Here is a 19,781-nt window from a genome sequence, read left to right on the forward strand (position 1 = left end):
TTTAAAAAGCTCTAGTAGTTTTTGTGTGATTATTTTTAATTAAATAATGAATCAGTTTTTTTTTCTATGATTAGGTATATGTTTAATTTTTATTTAATATTTATGGTTACTGTATATCATTAGTATTTAGGTTCTGTTTAGTTCTATTATATTGTCTATATTTATTATAGTATATTATTTAAAAATAGCAATTAACATATTAAAATACGATAAAACATTTCTGGGGTATTATTCCCTTCCATAGAAAAATTCCATTCTTTTTTCCGGATCTACAGAACATTCAAATATAAAAATAATTCTACTTCGTTTAATATGAAATTATTAATTGCATGTTAATAGTATTCGGTAATTTTTTTTTTCCTTTTCTTTTTTAAAGTTAGTACATGAAGGAATATGTCTCGCTTATACTACCGTTGGAAAATATAAGCATATATCAAATTAACTGTTCCAAGCAATCTACATCTTCGTCTGACATCATTAATTGACAAAACATCCGAGACATGCATTTGACTGAAAATAGTAATAACTCTAGTTACTCTAGTAATTAAAATAGTAATTACTATTTTCAGTCGCTAGTTTTTTGACTATCGCCTGTTTCGGCTGTTTTGCTACTATCGACTGTTTCGACTCTTTTCGATCGATAGTTCCCAACGCCAATAATAAGCTTTAGCATATTGGTAGAAAAATGATTAAACATATTACATATACATAATACTTAAACCAACAAATTAATAGATAGACAGATGTAATGCGTGAATATATTAATACAAATAACACAAACAGTTTATTCATTGTGACATTTTATATTTAAATTACTAAAAAGAATGTATTCATCGACTGCTATTTATCGCTTATTTATGTTGTAAGGAAGCGATAAAATTAAAATATCTGTTTCAAATTATTGTAAATTTTGGTGCTGTTGGCGAGATCGGCATGAATAGTTCATATAAGAGCTTTTGATTTTTTTTTCATGATTTTCAAGGTGAATTTATTCTTATAAACTTTAAATTTACTATTTTCATCTATGACCATTTGAGACTCCGCTGGTAAAATCATAACTACGTTCTTCGAAGTACTATTAAGAGAGTCTTGCTGAGATATACGAAACAAATGGCAGTTTGACGGGACAGGGTTTGGGGTATACGGTGGATGCAGCAAATCTGCCCAGTCAATAAGTTGATAGTGATGGTCTTGCGTTGATGTGATGGGAAATGCCCGCTTCAGTTGCAAATAAGGAGTCAAACTAAATATTTGGCCAGATTCAAACATTCGTTTGGAAATGTGGTTATGTTTCAGTACCAGTCACAAATGGAAACTAGATGCATTACATTTGTCACTGTTAATAGGCTAATACTTGTTAACGTAAAATCAAAATAGAACGAGCTTCTTTAGGTAGTGGTATAATATCTTAATTTATAAAGCTTTAAATGATTTAAAACTATTTTTGGGTGATGTTATGAAAATATGTTGGTCTAGATCTTTTAACTGAGTAAATGAGTGATGTTACCATTATATCTGGAATGATAGATAAATTAGAAGATACATGGGACATTATTAAAACTATCAACCATGAAAAACTGAAATAATTTTTTCACCAACCTTTTACTAAGGTCTTTTAAAATAGTTTTATGACAGATTAATTAAAGCGTTTTTCTTAGTAGTGGTATACAATTTGTGGATCGTTTTCTTTTTTATTAGGAAGGGGGACTTTTTCGAGGAGAACAACTTAACCACGAAAGTGTAGCATTAAAATAAAGCTTAAGGATAAAAATAAATAACGCAGCTGGTGTTCTTTTGGTCATTTATTAAGCCGCGGTGAAGAAGAAGGGGAAAAAGAGTACTCGGCGCTGGTGAAAACCGGCGAAACTGCAACGGAATTCTTTCGTGCACACAACCACTCGTCGTTGACCGTCTGGCTGTCAGCGATGCCTTTGTTCTTCTCCGCCGCCATTCGCTCTCTCTCGGCGCGAACGTGTCATTATCCCATTGTCTTTGTTTTTAAGATCGCTGGCTTTTTATGCGATTCTGTTATGACGCGTTCGTGATGGCTTTATTGCCACGACGAACAGCAACAGATCATTGTCAGCCACGTCGGTCGGCATCACCAACTTTTTATAACTTTACGCTTTTTATAGTCTTAAAAATTATTCAAGAACGTTTATCGCCGTTCGCCTGAATGTGTTTCGTTTCTGTTTCGATAGCACAATAAGTTGAATGCTTAAATTTTACTTTTCTTCCTGAACCTGTTCTAGACGGCTTCGACTCATAAGTGCACTTTGCATTTGTTTTTTTAATCGCTAACAAGAAAGTTGCGTATACCATCTGGTGCCACTTTAGCTACCCGCATTGTGGTTCTAATTGTGTACATGCTAATTATAATTATTTAAATTGTCTGATATTCTCATTCTGATATACGAGGTCTATTGAAAATAAAGGTAATTTACGAAAACAAGTGATCACCGAAAACTAGATTTTTCATGACAGATTAAAGGAAATGATTTAAAAATTTTGTTGCTAAAACTTATTTTCTCAGTATTTTCAATATAATGTTAGAAATGTATTTGATACACAACATTAATTAAAATAATATATGTAGGTATATTAAAATATATGCAAACTATTTCAAGAACTAACACTCACAACATTAATTTTTTTAATTAATTACATCTTACATTCGATATGCTTAGTACAAACTTAATTCCCCAATTAATTTATTACAACTGTTCTGTTGTACTCGCTTTAATATGCAAGCAAGGCGTGTACGGAATTAATACATTAGTAGATATTTCCCAAATTAGAATAAAACTAATCTACTTAAGCTAAAGTTAAAAATACATTTATACACTAAACTAGTTGGTGTGGTTTGGTTCGCTTCAATCTTCTGATTTCTTGTGTGTTGTACAGTAGCTGTATTACTTCCACGTTGCTCTGATTTAGCAAACCTTGTTTCATGTTTTAAGGTGAAATCTTGGATCACTTGTGTATCCATTTGACTCCGAGCTCATCGTGCAACTATTCGTTGGTTATGTAACGATAATCATTGGTAATTAATCTTAGAAATTTGTTTTTGGGTGTGTTAGATTACTAGTTGGTTTGATTTTTTAATGCAACCCCATATTTTCACCTTACAGGTCCAAATAGGTTTTGTCATTGGCTGATAAACCAATCTCTTTGAGTTTAGATCAAGTTGAGAGTATCTTCCGACTAACCAGTACAGTTGCTTGACTGTAACATCGAGTCTAATTTACTCTGCTTTTTGTTCCAGATGATGTGTCTAGCTTAACCTTCCATCGTGATATATTCCGAAGTATTTAGCTGATTCTACTTGAGGAATCGTGCATCTGTCAAGTGATATAATTAAGGTTTTGTCAATTCGTTGGAACGCAAAATTAACACGGACAGATTTGGAGCTATTAGGCTGTATTTTCCAGCCTCTAGTCCCTTTGTAGATCTTGTCGACTGCTACTTGTACTTGTACTTGTACTTGTACTTGTTCTACAGCCTTAGATAATTTCTTACTAGAATTAGACAATACTTAATGACATTTAATTAAATATAACTTCCATTACGTTTTAATAATCAATCAGGTATTGATAAGTTTAAATTACTAAACCATTGAAAATTATAACAAAGTATCGTAAATAAGATAATTTTCAGAACTCTAACAACTTCTGAGCATCAAATTTATGTATACGTAATCTTTTTTTGCTTTTATTTTATAAACATAAATATGGAATAATAAAAGTAATATTTTTTTATATTAAAACAGAATATATGAATAAAACAATTTTGAAATTGATATATGACTTTAGCATGTATATTAAAGCAAGAACGGACACAATTAGGTGGGTAGTGTATTATTTAGAAATGTATATTAAATGAGTTTATTTACAATGATTAAATGAACCGTCGCTTTTTCAAAATCTCTTACTAATGTCATTTTAGTTGCTACATATTTTCATTACTTCATTTGTGTATTCACACAGACTTTATATTTTATCTATATTTCTTACCTAAAATAAGTATTACAAATACAATAAATATGAAAGGTTCATTAAAAGAACCCAATTTGGCTTCTTTGGCTTTTGAACCCAAAGAACTTTTGTCCCATGTGAGAACTAACAACTCACAAACAAATGACGAATTTCTATGAAATTCTATGTTTAATATTATATGAAGTTATTTTATAAATGTTAATACACTTTGCTACATTAGTTTTAACTCTTGATGCACATATTAATATATTTACGATATTACCTGCAAGGCTTTGTTAAGAGTTTTATTTTCAAATGAGACCTAAAATTAGTCAGAAGTTAATTCCGTTAACATTTATAGAAAAATTTTAATACCCACTAGAATTGCCTCTATCTAGTACAATGTAATAACCTACTACGTGACTGCTACTAGAACCATATCAATTACTATCATTCTTTAAACAATAACTCTATTCACTAGTTCTCTATTCACAAGATATCATATTAAATAAAAAGCTGATTCTGAAAATCTAAATATCTTGTAAACAAAGGGGATAGACGATTCTTATAATTCTAGAATTTGGTTAATCTAAGGTAGGATCTTTGCATATATCGGGTTTCTTTATACAAATAATGTAAAATATAACTTTACGTGATCAAACTATTCTTAACTCGTTTTTTGCCTCTTTTTCAACTTTGTCATAACTCTAATAGTTCCAACAATACGGAAATAATCGAAAGTAACACAAAATCTTAAATAACACTGCTTGAAATTTAATATATTCGTTTTATAATCTTTCAACACACTCACTTTTCATTTTAATATCGTTTTAAATGTGAAATAATGGGATCTGTTGTCTGATTCAAAATTGCCCGCTGGCATTTTGCGATACAGCGCTGCCAGATTTTGATTTAAAAAAATACGCGTCCGTGGTTGTACGTAAACAACAGAAAAAAATAATCTACTGTATAATAGTTGGAACTGGTCGTGTTTAAAATGTTTGTTTATATATTTTGTCACCGATCTGACAGCTATTCCTGGCTGCTTAATTTGGTGATTTTTCGTTTTATTCGATTATATTTATTTTTAGTGTATATTACATAAAAATATTAGGTATAAAATGTTTTTATCCATATAAGTTTTAACAGTGCGAAATTTCATGCCTCAACGTGCCACCGTTTTTTTCAAAAAAATAGTTAATTAAGTTAATTATGCTTCGCTTATAAAACATTAATTATCATAACATATGTTTCTATTGATTTTACATGCTTGCAGCAATAATATTATATTATATAATGTTTTAGGAAACATTTAACGATAATCAACAACTATTGTTTATAATTTTAAAGAATGCTTGTAATGAGATTTTGCTTGTAATAGTGAAACATATTTCTTTCCTTTATTTATTCACTCAATCAGAATAACTCACTCATTAATAATTAACTTGTAAGACGCGCAGCTACAGCCCATTAAAAGAGCCGATTTACGTCACGAAATTTTATGACGTCAGCACGCCCCAATGTTGCCAAAGAGATAAATAAAAACAAGAATGGCACGGAGAAAAGTTTGCCCGTATATAACCTCTAATTGTTATTACTAATATTTTAAAGTGTATTGCAGGTATTTCCGACAACCTAAAAACCGAATTGTAGTCTGATATGGTTACATGTTCCGAGGCATCATTCTATCTCCTTTTAATCTGTTTCGAGTTTATAACGAATTTTACATTTCAGCAAATTGTAATTGACAATGTATTTGACGTCACCTCTGACGTGGTCGGTGTTTCATCGGACGGGCTATCACTACATAGTATAAAACAAAGTCGCCTTTTCTGTCCCTATATCCCTATGTGCGCTTAAATCTTCAAAACTACGCAACGGATTTTGATGCGGTTTTTTTCAATAGATAGAGTGATTCAAGAGGAAGCTTTATATGTATAATACATGCATAATATACTAAGGCAACATTGCTAATTTTAGAGGTTTCTAACGTGATGTCGTAAATTAACCTATTTTTTTAGGCTTATTTAGCAATTAGCAAAAACGCTGCCTAACCCTACGAGTTAGATCAAATTAATGTACTACAGTATTGTACACCATAAAAAGGTCTACAACAAAGTCCGCGATGGTATATGTTTATCTTTTAGGGATAACACACATTAACCATTTTTATTGTTTACTTTTTACGTGAGAAAATGGCTTATTTACGAAGCTATTTTAAGCAATACGGCATTAATCCTTATCGAATTAAGTACCTTAAATACAGTGTGCAATTAATATAGATCAATATGGTTCCTTACAGCATGTAAATTAAACAAATATTTTCGGAGATATTACAAATTTAAAATTTGCGTTTAAAAATGTGTAATGTAATAAAAATTGTATGAATTTAGATATTCCAAAGGTAGCAGGAAATCTTCATAGTAAGTATAGGGGAAGAGGAATTGTTTTACTCCAAATTTAATGCGTGCAGGCCAGGGGCAGTAATGAATGAACCAAAAATACTGGATCGATTTTAATCATGTTTTCATTGAGTGACATAGGCATATATATTTTATGCCCGTGCAAAGTCGGAGCGGGCCGCTATGTTTGTATATACATCGTTCATATTTTTTCTGTAGTGTATTTAATTTAGTATCAGCATTGCACCCGTGCGAAGCTGGGGCGGGTCGCTAGTACATTAATAAATCGTGAACAGCTTGTAAACAACACACTGAGCCAGATGTATTGTAGACAGATGTACTTATGACCACGTATGATATATGTGGGGTACTACTAGCAAATTCAACATAGCAATCTTTCGAGGGTTCTAATATAAAATGTGGCGTGTCATATGATGCCTCATATTACGTTTCTTCTAACTTATTCAGCGCGATATTTCCTTGGACCCATAACGAGTATGATCAAAAAAGAAGATCTCTGAAATAATATCAGTGTACCCGAATATACTCGCCAAACAATTAAATGTGTGCGATGTCAGTGAAGTGCGGAAGCTAAAACGTCTACCATTCAACCACATTAATAGCCACATTTTAGTTTTAGCATAACATGAAATAGTAATTAAGTACTGGTTTATAAGTTTATACAAGAAATCACTTACTGCAGCGATATTTTAAGTGTCGTTATATAATGTAAATCACGTAAGATACTTGATTGTGCATTGAGCAGATTGGTGGAAGCTAGCAGAATAAACAAAATAATGACTTAAAGCTATTTAATTACCAATATTTTGATATAGAACTTAAATTATATAAATATGTCAATTGATATGAGTTAAAAGGTCTTGAACCAAAACGAATATTTAGATAACAAATTTAGTCTTCTAGATTTCTAGCAAAAGCTATTAGGTGATGATACTAGGCTATGTTATAGAAAATTCAAAATATTAAAATCCTTCAAAAGTTCACACTCTTAATCACTTTAGAATAAATTTAACCTAAAACATACACTTAATATCTTTTATTTTAATTTGTGCAAAATATAAGAATGACGCATCATATATATTAAAATAACCGGCATACCAGCTGACAAAATTAAAATATATTTAACAATTTAATGAAGTGTGAGGCAATTAATAAGATAGGTATGCATTTGTAAATTTTACACATTGTTTACTATAGAGTAAATTAGCATTTCTCTTAAACTTAAATCCGGTAGATAGTGTGAAAATATTGCTTTTTTGATGGTAACAACAAAGATAATTATGTAAAATTAATATTCTTATATGTAATTAATAAAACTCGCCAATTTGCAGGTGTTTGAATATATTAATAATTGTTGCGTAAGTTGTCAAATAACAATATTTAGTAAAATAAGAAGCCAGAATAATTAATATTTAGTGCCGTAACACTAAAACAGAGACAAATAGAATTGGTGCATATAAATATAAGTGAAACATTTATATTATGAAGAGAAAATTGAAAACTTCAATAAAATATCAGTCGAAATTAACCGGAGAAAAATCTCGCGACTCTGAAACACTGAAAAACTGAAATTTTCCAGCTTTCTCGATCATTTTTCATTCGCGGTCCTGGATCGTTTTCTGGGTGTCGTCTTTTGATTTGTCGGTTGGACGGTGCTCTGATGCGCGCACGTTTTTTCCTGGTCGTCCGTCGGAGATCTCCACCGATAAAACTCCGATTTCCCGGTTAGATCTCGGGAAAAATGATGATGGCGGGCTAAAAAGGAAAGAAAAAGGAAGCAATTCCTAGCTAGCTTCTGTGTTTTTAGAATTTAAAGTGAAATTTTGAGTAGATCGGTAACTATTACATATCAGTTTGGGATCTATCCATTCCCCGGAAAATGAAATGACTAGAAGCATTATAAAGGACGACAAACAAATGATGCTTAAATAGATCAACAATGTGTTATATCGCGTAACTGTTATCGTCCTGGTTGTTGGAATAAAACGAAATGATAATACATTGGGAAACTATAATGGTTTCGTGTACATTAATATGCGATTAAAACGGCAGTACTGTCTGTTCGATCGTCCCGATAAGTTGTCGATTCCTACACTCAATTTTGTTTAAACATATTTTATTTTAAAGGAAAGAAGTGGCGATTTATTGAACCCCTATTCTGTAAATTTCTGATATAAGCATTGAAATTCAGTATATGAAGCTACCAAAGGTGAACTAAAGTTGCTGTGAACCGACATGGTCTATTGGAATTTGGATAGAAGTACCGCATACGATTATCAAAGGCGAATTTACAGTATCCAGTATCTCAATCGTACACTATTGGAATCTAGAGTCACCAAAACGTGTTTTTTACTTCTGTAGCAAATTCTTGACTTAAACATATAAGTTTAAATTTAGTGTAATCTCACGTAATGGCACCAATTACACAGTTTATATTAAAATCAGCATTATCATAAGCATTTAAAAACAATTGGATCGTATTGTATGCTCCTAGATACTGAAAAATGAGATGGGATTAGAAATAGAGTAAAATAAGAGATTCGCAACAAGACGCGGGACGCTGACTGAGTATTTTTAACATACTTCGAAAAAAAGGAGGTTTTATGTTTGGCTGTATATATATATATATATATATTTTTTTTTTTTTTTTTTTTAATGTATGTTCGCCGATTTCTCCGGACCGATATATATATATATATTTAAGGCGGGGAAATCCAGGGAAGCGCTCAAGTTTCAAAAGCATATATATATATATATCAGATATTTGAGTATAATGTTATTGCTGAGCTGATGTGACAGACAATCGAAAATCGTTCAGTGCAAAAGCCATACAGTTTGCTTTTTAAGCACTAGTTATAGCATAAAACACCTCGTAGAAAATATGGTAAACAACTGCTTCAATGGTGTAATGGTTAAAGTTTTTATCTGCCAAACGGAGGTCGCGGGTTCGATTCCCGGCGGGAACGATAACTTTTTGTTGTTTACTAAAAATATCTGCAAATCATTTAGGCCAGGTAGCGGATCCCGGGGCCCTTTTTATTTTCAATCATTATTTTTTTATTCCTATTTTTCCTCATGTGGGCTGCACCTTTACTTGGTTCACCCATTGCAATATTAAACAAAAAAACTGCGTAATTTATTGAGTAAATATCTAATACTAGAAAGAGAAAAATAAAATATTTTTAACAAAAAAAAAATGAACATACCGACTTCAAAGTGTTCAGTTGGTAGTAGTTTAAATAATATTGTAGATAGATAAATAGATATAGGTATGTATTAAGCTAAATTGTGTGTATATATTAGAATATAAAATACGTGTAGTAGATAGGTTAAATAAGGCTTTTGGTTATTTTTATTTAGTTATTATATACATATTTTGTTTTAAAATTATGTTTTTTTTGTGTTAAAGTTTGATTATTTTATAATTTTTAGTGAGTTCTTTGTTTATTTTTTGAAGTCGGTTCAATTTTTTTTAAAAATTATTTTATTATTTACAGAGACTCAGTAAGGGCTAATGGGTAAGTTAGTCTAATAATAATAATAGTACTTCAAGATTATGACCAATGCTGAGTTTTGTGATAATAATTTTTATTAGTTTTTATTATACTATATATTTTATTTATTACATTTTATACAATTTATTATATTTTATTTCAGCATGTTCTAATTCTTGTTTTATATCTTGAGACATCTTCAGAGCTAGCGAATAAATGAATCGAGTGATAACAGGAGATATTTTGGGCGACTTGTAGTTGTGTTGATAATATTTTCGCATTCTACTACTTGATGGAACGTAAGATTTGAACGAGTACTCGAGCTCATAAAATCACGTTCTTCTTGTTCACGTATCGCTATGTTCAGTAATATGAGCCATATGGCTTGTATGAGAATTAATAAAGAATATATCACTAAAAAAGTATTGAGAACTCAACGGGGTCCAGACTGAGCAAGTGTAGGAGTTCTGGTACTAGGGTTAGTAATACAGAATAAGAAAGTTAAGTCAAACCTAATCGACCATGTTCCAGGAGCTCCCTCTACAATACTGTAAGTTGAATACATGACATATTACAATCAAAACTAAAATATGACCCTTTCAGATGCTTATTGGAGACTTGGACACTATTACGGTCTGACATCTCTAAGCTTGAAGCCTTTCAAATGCTATCATGATGAGATAACTTTTATATACTTCTCTTTAAAATAATATGATTAACATGAGTCAATCGCTGCTTATTGATTTTTTCTGCATTTAGAAGTATAACATCATTTATTAATTTCTTTTTCCATAATTATTTTATTTTATTCATTTTGCTACTTATAAATACAACTTTTAATCATAATCTAGATGTATAAACTTTCATTTATCGGCAGTAAATACTCTTCTCCTTGTAGGATAAGAACTTATTAAGTGCTATTGGAACTTCTTATCATAAGAAATGAGATCTAAACCTGGGAGCCAAGTATCTTTGAATAAAAGGTGTGATTCCTTTCTATTTGATCTGCTGGATCGCTATAATACTAAACTAAATACTAAACTTTCCCTATAATATGTTGACGTATCATCATTTTTATTTGGCACAAAATTCGATATATCACATCAACAAAGTTAGTTAATTGAAAGGGATGCCTAATAACAGCTGTTGGGAAGTTATATAGATATTACATCGTGTGTAAAACGTTGCAAATTAATTTAAAAACTAATTAATAGTGATAATAAAAAGTAGGCATTATACAGAAATTAATTTCGAAACAAAAATAAGAATAAACAGAGTCAAAACAACTTCGACTATTCTCATTATCATACGTCACTCTGAGGTCGAAGACAGCCAATTGGAAATTAACATTTTAATTAAATGTTTTATTAGTTAAAAAAAATATACGACACATGTCGCAAATTTAATGGTTTTTGCCTCGCTATATCGCCTGATATAAACTAGAAGCCATTAAAAATTATAAATACTTGGCCTATTCATTTATTCTTAACCTACTGCTGCCTAATTTGTCGTAATTAAGACTTTTATCCATTTAACCAACAATAATAATTTTATGGAATGTTCTGCTGTATATTAATTCAGAGAATATGTATTTGTGCGTAACTAATTTTATTGTTCATTTAAATTGACTGTAAATTAATTTTGAGGGCGCAATTAATTCAAGGTGATTTTTTTAATTTGCCTTTTCAATTATTAAGGCGTTCTATTTAAGCATATTGATTTGTCTATCTCGATATCTGAAAAGAGTAGTACTGTTTAGAAATACGAAGCTTTCAAACTATTCGTTCAATGTTTAGCTCAGATTCATCATTTGCAGTCATTCTTATGATTGTTTGCACAAAGCTTTCAATCTTCCACCGATCACCACTCTTGGTTGACCGCATCTCGGTTGACTCAATTTTTTTTTTAATTAACAACAAAAAAAACAAAGTAAAACAGGAAATGGTACGTAGTAAAAATTTAAGCGTAATAAGAGAACTTTAACATGAATATTGTTACAAGGTTGCTACAAATTTGCTACGAAATTAAATTTGAACGTTTTAAAATGTACGGGTAATGGTGAATTAAAAATACATTCGAGTTCAACTTTTAAAAGGATAAAAATTGTTCTGTTTTTTTTTTACTCCGGAATATAATTAAAATATAGGGCCGGGTTTTAGGCTTCGAAGTGAGTTGGTGCTCAGAAATGGACCAAGAAAGCGTTATTTCGTGTTTATAATATGCTTTATGTCTTACCTATATATTTTTTGGAAAGGATTTGAATCACAAGAACTGGTAATTCATTTGAAAAACTATTTTATTTTACGGAAAGAAGTGGCGATTTATTGAAGTGTCGATACAAAGCATCCAGAGTAAAAACAGCTAAAAATCATCCCGACATTTATTTTTAGATATCTCATTTGTAACACCGCTCTTAATAGATGGCCATTCAGATCGGAGTCTAGCCCGTAGTAGTACTGGACGTATAATATGACATCCAACTTTTTATATCTTTATACTTTCATTTCTATTGGCCTATTAATTAATTTTAAATGATTCACAATAGATGGTATTAATACGTATTATGTGGCATTGAGTACATTTGTAACCAACTTCACGTTGAAGCATCATTAACAGGCTTAATTTTTCAGTATGTGTTATTTCAACAAAATATTTTTTCGGTGCGTTGAATTTTTTTTTGTTTTTACGTCAATTAAGAAAAAAAGCGGCTGCAGGTCATGGATTGCTGTGTGAAGCTTATAGTAACTATGCTCCATCTGTTTCAAAATGTGAATATATGTTTTGAAGTTTTAAAAATGGCGATTTTGGCACCGCTGACGAAGGGCGTTCTGGACATTCAAAAGAAATTGAAAACGAGGACCTGAAGGCATTACTAGATGATGATCCTTTAAAATGCAAGAAGAATATGTTAAATTATTGAGAGTAACATAATAAACCATTTCCAATCACTTGAAGAACATGGGAATGATCCAAAAGCTTGAATATTTTGTTCCGTATGAATTCAAGCTAACAGACATTGGTCATATGTACAACATTGGTATGTCAACGGTACAATTGGAAAGTTTTTTTGCATCGTATTGTTACCGGCAATGAAAAGTAGATCCGTTACGGTAATATAAACTAAAAAAAATATAGGGACCACCTGTTTATCCATCAAAATCAACGACAAAGCCGAATATCCATGGCTCCAGGCTAATGTTCTATATTTAGTGGGATCAACTTCATGTTGAATATTATGAGCTACTAAAATATAATGGAACCGTAAATGACAATCGCTATTCACTACAATTGCTGCGTTTGAGTAGAAAACTGCGCGAAAATCGGCCGGAGTATGAGTGCAGAAACGTACCATTTTACACAATAAAGTTTGAAATAAAAAACCCTTACACGGATTTATAGGACAATATTTATTTATTTATTTCAATTTATTTCTCCCTTACTGTCGTGTTACTTATATATAAGTATAACTTTTTTAAAAGTTTTTTGGAGTTATATTTATGCATTCTTTGTGATAAAATACTTGAGGGTAAAGCAGGACAAGATATTAGATTGTTAGTGAAGTAAGAAGTTAAGCTGAGATAAGTCTAGTACAATCAATAATATTAGATAATGAAATTATTTCGTAAAATTCGTTCGTAATGTTTTATTGATAAAAACACAAATCATATTGCAGAAAATGGCCTATTATCGTAATAAAAATATTGGCACATCGAAGACGAATTTCGCATTGGATTTTTTTTGTTATTAGCTCCGTCTTTCGACTTTAAAGTGACTTCGTGTCCAGAAATGGGCGAAGTAATAGCTTCTCTGTCCTGAGATGTTAAGACAATTGGGTTTTGTTTAAAAACGGGTAATAAAGATACTTTTTGGACAAGGGTTTTTTAAAAACGACCCGATTAAAAAAATTTTTTCAAACGTTCAGTTTATTCTCTAGATCTAGCTATTTGGTGGAGTTATATTAAATAAAGAAGTGTTAGATACTGTAGTGATGTATTTTACAGGGTTTTCCTGAAACTATTACAATGATGGAATCGATACATTGATGGATCTCTGGAATAAATGTTTTAAAATTTATTGAAATGTTGCATTAAAAATTCATGTTTTCCGCCATTAGCATCGACATGTCTAATGCAGTTTAATTTAAATTACGCTATCCTTTTTCAAATATTTTAAATATTTTAAAATTAATGTACAATTTTAACTGAGTTTCTAGTAATATTTCAAGAAAAATATTTTTAATCAGCTACAATTTTAACTCTCATTGGAACTGATTTGATTTATGTGATTGTTAAATTTTTCGTGTAGTTTTGAATTGCAATTCACTCAATAAACACACCACTCATGTGCATCCTAATTAAAATCAGCAGAAACATTCCGACAGAAAAATACCTCTGAAAATTGCATTTTGACTTCGCTATAGATATCACGTAAATTCGATTTCGATTTGGGAACCAACATTTTTTTTTGTATAATTAAACAAGAAGTATTATTTTTAAATAAGAAAAACTAAGACAGATGCCAACAAAATGTTTGTAAAAACTTTTAAGCCAATTTACCTAAATCATATATATTTTTAACTATATTCGTTATCAGTTATCTATTATCGCCTAAAAATCTCTATCAACTCTATTCTTTCTTCTATTATCATTATATTTGAAAACGTTCAGAAAACATATCACTCAAGTTTCCAGAAAGAAAATCAAGATGGAACTGTAAGAAGTGGACTTTGAAGCTGATGAGATTTAATATACAATATTAGCTATGATAAGTTTATAGTTACGGGTTTTCACGTTGTCCAAGAATTGATATATAAAGTGATATCCTGCTTACTAACGGACTAAACAAAAATCACAATAATGAAAAAAATTATAGCTTCAGATAAACAAGTAAACTTTTAAAGGAAAAGCTTTTAAAAATTGTTTTCTGAAACCAAAGTTTCCAGGTAATGGAACTCGCACACATATCAAAACATGGAAACTTTGTAAATCTCTTTTGTTGACTAATAAGCATTAAGACAAGTTTTAAATCTCAACGCAGCATCCAATCATGACTTCTATAGTTATTTTTTTCTGCTATGTAGTGCGTAGTTTTGTTTTCTGAAAGAAAATGGACAACAAGAAATGAAGCATAATTATTTTCAATATGTAAGGTTACACATTTTAAAGGTGTTTTTGATATTAATATATTAAAATATGGGATATTGTGAAACATGGTAGATAATAAGACTTTTTACTATTATTTCCAGATCAGCATACGAAATAACAACGGAATTAAAACGTGTTAAATTTATTTATAAAGTTATTTCTCATTGGCCTGTGTTGTTTGATGTTTGAAGGACATATTGATATAACGAAGATTTACTAATATTTTAATATAGGCTATTAAAACAATCTTTGAAGAATTTTGTGCTACTTCAAAAATGTGTTAAGGGCAGCTAGCATTATCCATTTTATATAAAGTAACAGGTAAATTGAAAAGTCCCCAGCCTACCATTGTAAAACACATTTTTTTTGGCAAAATTAGTTCTATTAGTCAACGTAATTCCCTTTAAGGGTAATATACTGATTATACCGACGTTCCAACTTTTCTATACCATTTTTGTAGTACGATTTTAAGCTTTGCTTTAAAATAGGCCTTAGTTTCGGCAATCACCTATTCATGCGACGAAAATTTCTTCCCAGCGAGCATTCTTTTGAGATCTGAGAACAGGTAACAGTCGCTGGGTGCCAGATCTGGAGAATACTGTAGATGGGAAGCAATTCGAAGCCCAATTTATGGATTTTTGCCCTCGTTTTCATTAACTTGTGACACGGTGCATGGTTTTAGTGAAGCAGTACTTTCTTTTTCCTCAAATGCGACCGTTTTTCGACGATTCTGTCCTTCAAACTGTCCAATAACGCTATGTGATAGTCGCTGTTGATGGTTCTTCCTTTTTCAAGGTAGTCAATAAAAATTATTCCCTGGGCATCCCAAAATAGAGACGCTATAAGCTAGCCAGCCGACTGTTGCGTTTTCCCACGCTTTGGAGCGGGTTCATCGTGCGCAGACCATTTAGACGATTGTCGATTGGACTTCGGAGTGAATTGTCATATATCGACGCAAAAACTTGGGTTTATTACGCTTTCTCATCTTCAAACACTGCTCCGAATCATCAACTCGTCGTTGTTTTTGGCCAAAAGTGAGCTCGCGTGGCACTCACTTTGCACAGAGCTTTCTCATACCCGAATAGTCGTGAATGATATGATGACACATTCAGTTGATATCTTTAGAGTGTCCGCTATTTCATTCAATTTCAATTTAGGGTCATTCAAAATCATTTTGTGGATTCTTTAAATGTTTTCGTCGGTAACAACCTCTTTAGGGCGTTCACTGCGTTCACTGTCTTGGGTGCTCATTTCACCACGTCTAAACTTAGCATACCAATCCTTGATGGTTGATTTTCTTGGGACAGTACTCGGCATCAAGCCAAGTTTTTGCTTCAACTGTAATTTTTCCCTTTAAAAAGTAATATTTTATTAACACGCGAAATGCCTTTTTATCCATTTTTTCACAATAACAAATAATTGCTTCACTCAAAATGCTATAATTCACAAACTAATGATCCGACAGCTGTCAAATTGATACACGCATTTTTTCAGGGTTAGGGCTAACTAAAAGCATATGGATTTAATTTTAGTAGCTCCATCTATGTGTCAGGCCGGGGACTTTTCAATTGATCTGTTAAGATATATTATTATTAGCTGTTAATATTAAGGTAACATACCATTTCCACATAGAACAACAATCTACGTTTTTAGAGACATTTCAAGAACTAACTCAATTGATGTCATTGGAAAACCGCAAACAAGCATAAGTCGGAAGTAACAAAATTTGGTGAACTCTAAGGGTGATTGAAATGTTTTCACGGATGTTGCAAGATGAGTACTATAGAAACTATTGATTTACTATATGTTCTAGAAAAATAAATTAACGTTGAATAAATTATGTATTAGATAAATGGTACATTAACTATTATGAAAGTTATATATATCACTTCCCAGATTGAAAGCGATGAATTTGTTGAATAATATTACGTTTTAACACTAACAAAAAGGTGAAAAGGGGATAGCATGGAAGTGGAGCAATGAATAATTTAAAATGAGACCTTTATACAGCGTTGGTATTAATTAATAAACAAACTGTATTCCTAGCGATCGCATGGCTAATTAAAGATTAACGTGCTCTTTTATTTGTCTGTCTGAATACGACTCGTATTTCAAATTAATACACTAAAAACATCGTTAATTTGTAATGAGCGATATACAGGGTGAAAACAGTTTCCGAGTAATGTAATATTATGTTGTTTCTTAATATAGTATATTTCGTTTCATAGTTCGACTAAATGTTATATTGTACAATAATTTTCTTTTTGTATTTTTCAGAGTGCGTGAATAAGTGATGAAGTTTACGTTGAGATCGTCTCAGAGCATTGGTTGTGTGGAAGTAAAGGTAATTAATATTGTAAACAAATATAATTTAAATAAATAGATAATAGTGACGTGATTTACAGAACAGATTTTAAAAATGTTTATATTAAATAGTCTCAATACTATAAATATATAATTGTTAATGAATTAATATAATTATAATAGTTATAATTACTAACATTATAAACACTAACTAATAACATGTTAATTCAATATAATTATAATAATTATAATTACTAACATTATAAACACTAACTAATAATATGTTAATTCTAATGCGTAAGATTAAAACTCCTTTTTTTATTAAATAACATCGTAGTGATATTAGAAATTACAATCTGAATAATTAACTATATGTTTTAATGAATAATTTTATGCTGTTCTAAATCTCTATCAAAAATCCCAAAGATATTTGCATTAAAAAGTGCAACACACAAGCATTATGATCTGCTTTTGTGCTAATGTCATGTTAAAGCAGTTTGGTTCACAAATAAATTAATTCTGTTGAGCCTTCTTCAATCCGCGCCGTCGAGAAACCGAACTCCCTTACATTAACATGACGATGAAGTGTTTGATCCTGACTCTGGGTGAGTTTTTTAATGCTCTGGCTTGTAGAGCTAACTGCAAAGTTTTCTTGGCAAGTATTTGTTTGGCAAGGTAGTAATTCTTCCAAGTAGCCAGAACATTCTTTTAAATGTATTATCTAGTTCATCTTTCTATTCCTTTATACGGGCTCTTTAGGGTAGCTTCGCCTCCAATATCAGTCCTAAATATTTTGCTGTATTAGCATACGCTACCTGAATGTTATTGATTGATAAGGTATGTGTTGATTAATTATATTTATAAATTAACGTGGGCATATTTAGTTATGAAGTATTCAAACAGATTCTCCATTGCTTGGTCAAATTATTAATTTTATTTATTAACGTTTGTAATTTTATGGGTGCTTTACCTTCAGCTATTATAGCAGTATCGTCAGCAAAAGTGACAGCAAAATAGATTGGTCCCAACATACTATCCTATGACACTTCGGTTTTATTTCTATTATTTGTAAATAGATATACCTCTACTTGAAGATCAAGATTCCCAGACAATTAAATATTTTAAACGCTAGAACCCTTTAAAATGCAACCCAACAACATGCAGATATTTTGAATAGACGTTTGGTTGAACCTAATTGGTATTGGATTTTGATATTTCACTAATTAACATTTAAAGATTTAATAGATAGTCATCACTAATTCAGACATTTTTCATCAGAAACTGACAATGTCAAATATTCATGGTTCAATCGAATCAAGCGAGTGCTTCTTCTTTGATGCACAACTGTGTTTGTGAGCTGGTACAGAATTTTGACTTCAAATAGTACCATAAAAAGAAATCAAACAGCATTGAAATATATGATTTGGGAGGTTAAAAGATATGATAGAGTATACAATCAAAAATTAGAATTATTATTAGAAATATTAATTTAAAGAGCTAGATTTTCGAGGTCCACGCGAATTATTTTATGTAACAACATTTAGGTTAAGCTTTAAGATAAAGATCTTTATACTATTATTGAACTAGTCAAAGTGACATTTAACTTCATTCCTTAGAATGATTTTGCTCGAATATCTGAATCATTAACGAATTAGGAATTTATTTAACACCCGTAACAACCCCATTTTTTGCCGTTTTGGTCATTAGGCTTCAGCTTTTATATTGGTTGAACTTTATATGTAGCCATATGCAGACATTGATGTTTTAAATATCCAGTGTTGTACTGGTCACTCTATATAGAATCTCCTTTCTGAAAGAACCGAAGCAATGTACTAGGTCTTTGATCGGTCTAGGCAGCCTTTTTAAAAATTTTCTGAATTTAATTGCTTGTATACACATTTTTTGGGTTTCAAAGTTTTGGTGTCTCTAAATTCCAATAGTTTACGGCTGAGTAACTCAGCTACTTCAATCAATCTTTGGTGCCGTATATCCTATTCTGCAGGCTTCTATTCCAATTCCAGTACACTATGTTGGAGCTCAACAATTTCAATTAGTTTTTGGCATCAATACACTCTAAACTGCGATGTTTGTACCAGAAATGCACGAATTAGAGGTGTTTTTAGGCATGGATGCTAATTTCAATAGGTTATGGCTAGGGAGATTTGGACATTTTCAATACAGTTCTGGTAACATTACAGCTTCAACTACTTTTTCCCGAACTTAATTTAACTACGTCAAGGAATTCTTCAAATAACTGCGGAACGATGGTTAATCCAACATATGTCTCTCTTGATAATCTGTTTTTTTTTCAGATAATATAACTTGATTACGATTAATTGACTGTTTTATTAAAATTCATTTAAAAGTTAAAAACTATTGAATTTCATCGGAATTAGCTACGCAAACAGCACTAGAATAATGGGAATAATGGGAAATTCTAAT

General features: G+C 31.0%; 1 protein-coding gene across 1 annotated transcript in view; it reads left to right on the forward strand.

The window, feature by feature from the left end:
• Positions 1-19,781, forward strand: part of kug (FAT atypical cadherin kugelei) — an 837,087-nt gene that overhangs the window by 72,974 nt on the left and 744,332 nt on the right. Inside the window, exon 2 of the mRNA XM_076401386.1 lies at positions 17,313-17,379. The gene's annotated coding sequence lies outside the window, so the exon portion shown is untranslated. The remainder of the gene's footprint in view (positions 1-17,312; positions 17,380-19,781) is intronic.

The sequence above is a fragment of the Rhynchophorus ferrugineus genome, unplaced genomic scaffold (genome assembly GCF_030347505.1).
Source record: "Rhynchophorus ferrugineus isolate W39M unplaced genomic scaffold, kcgeb_rfMv2 rfM4, whole genome shotgun sequence".
Classification (NCBI taxonomy): Eukaryota; Metazoa; Arthropoda; class Insecta; order Coleoptera; family Curculionidae; genus Rhynchophorus; species Rhynchophorus ferrugineus.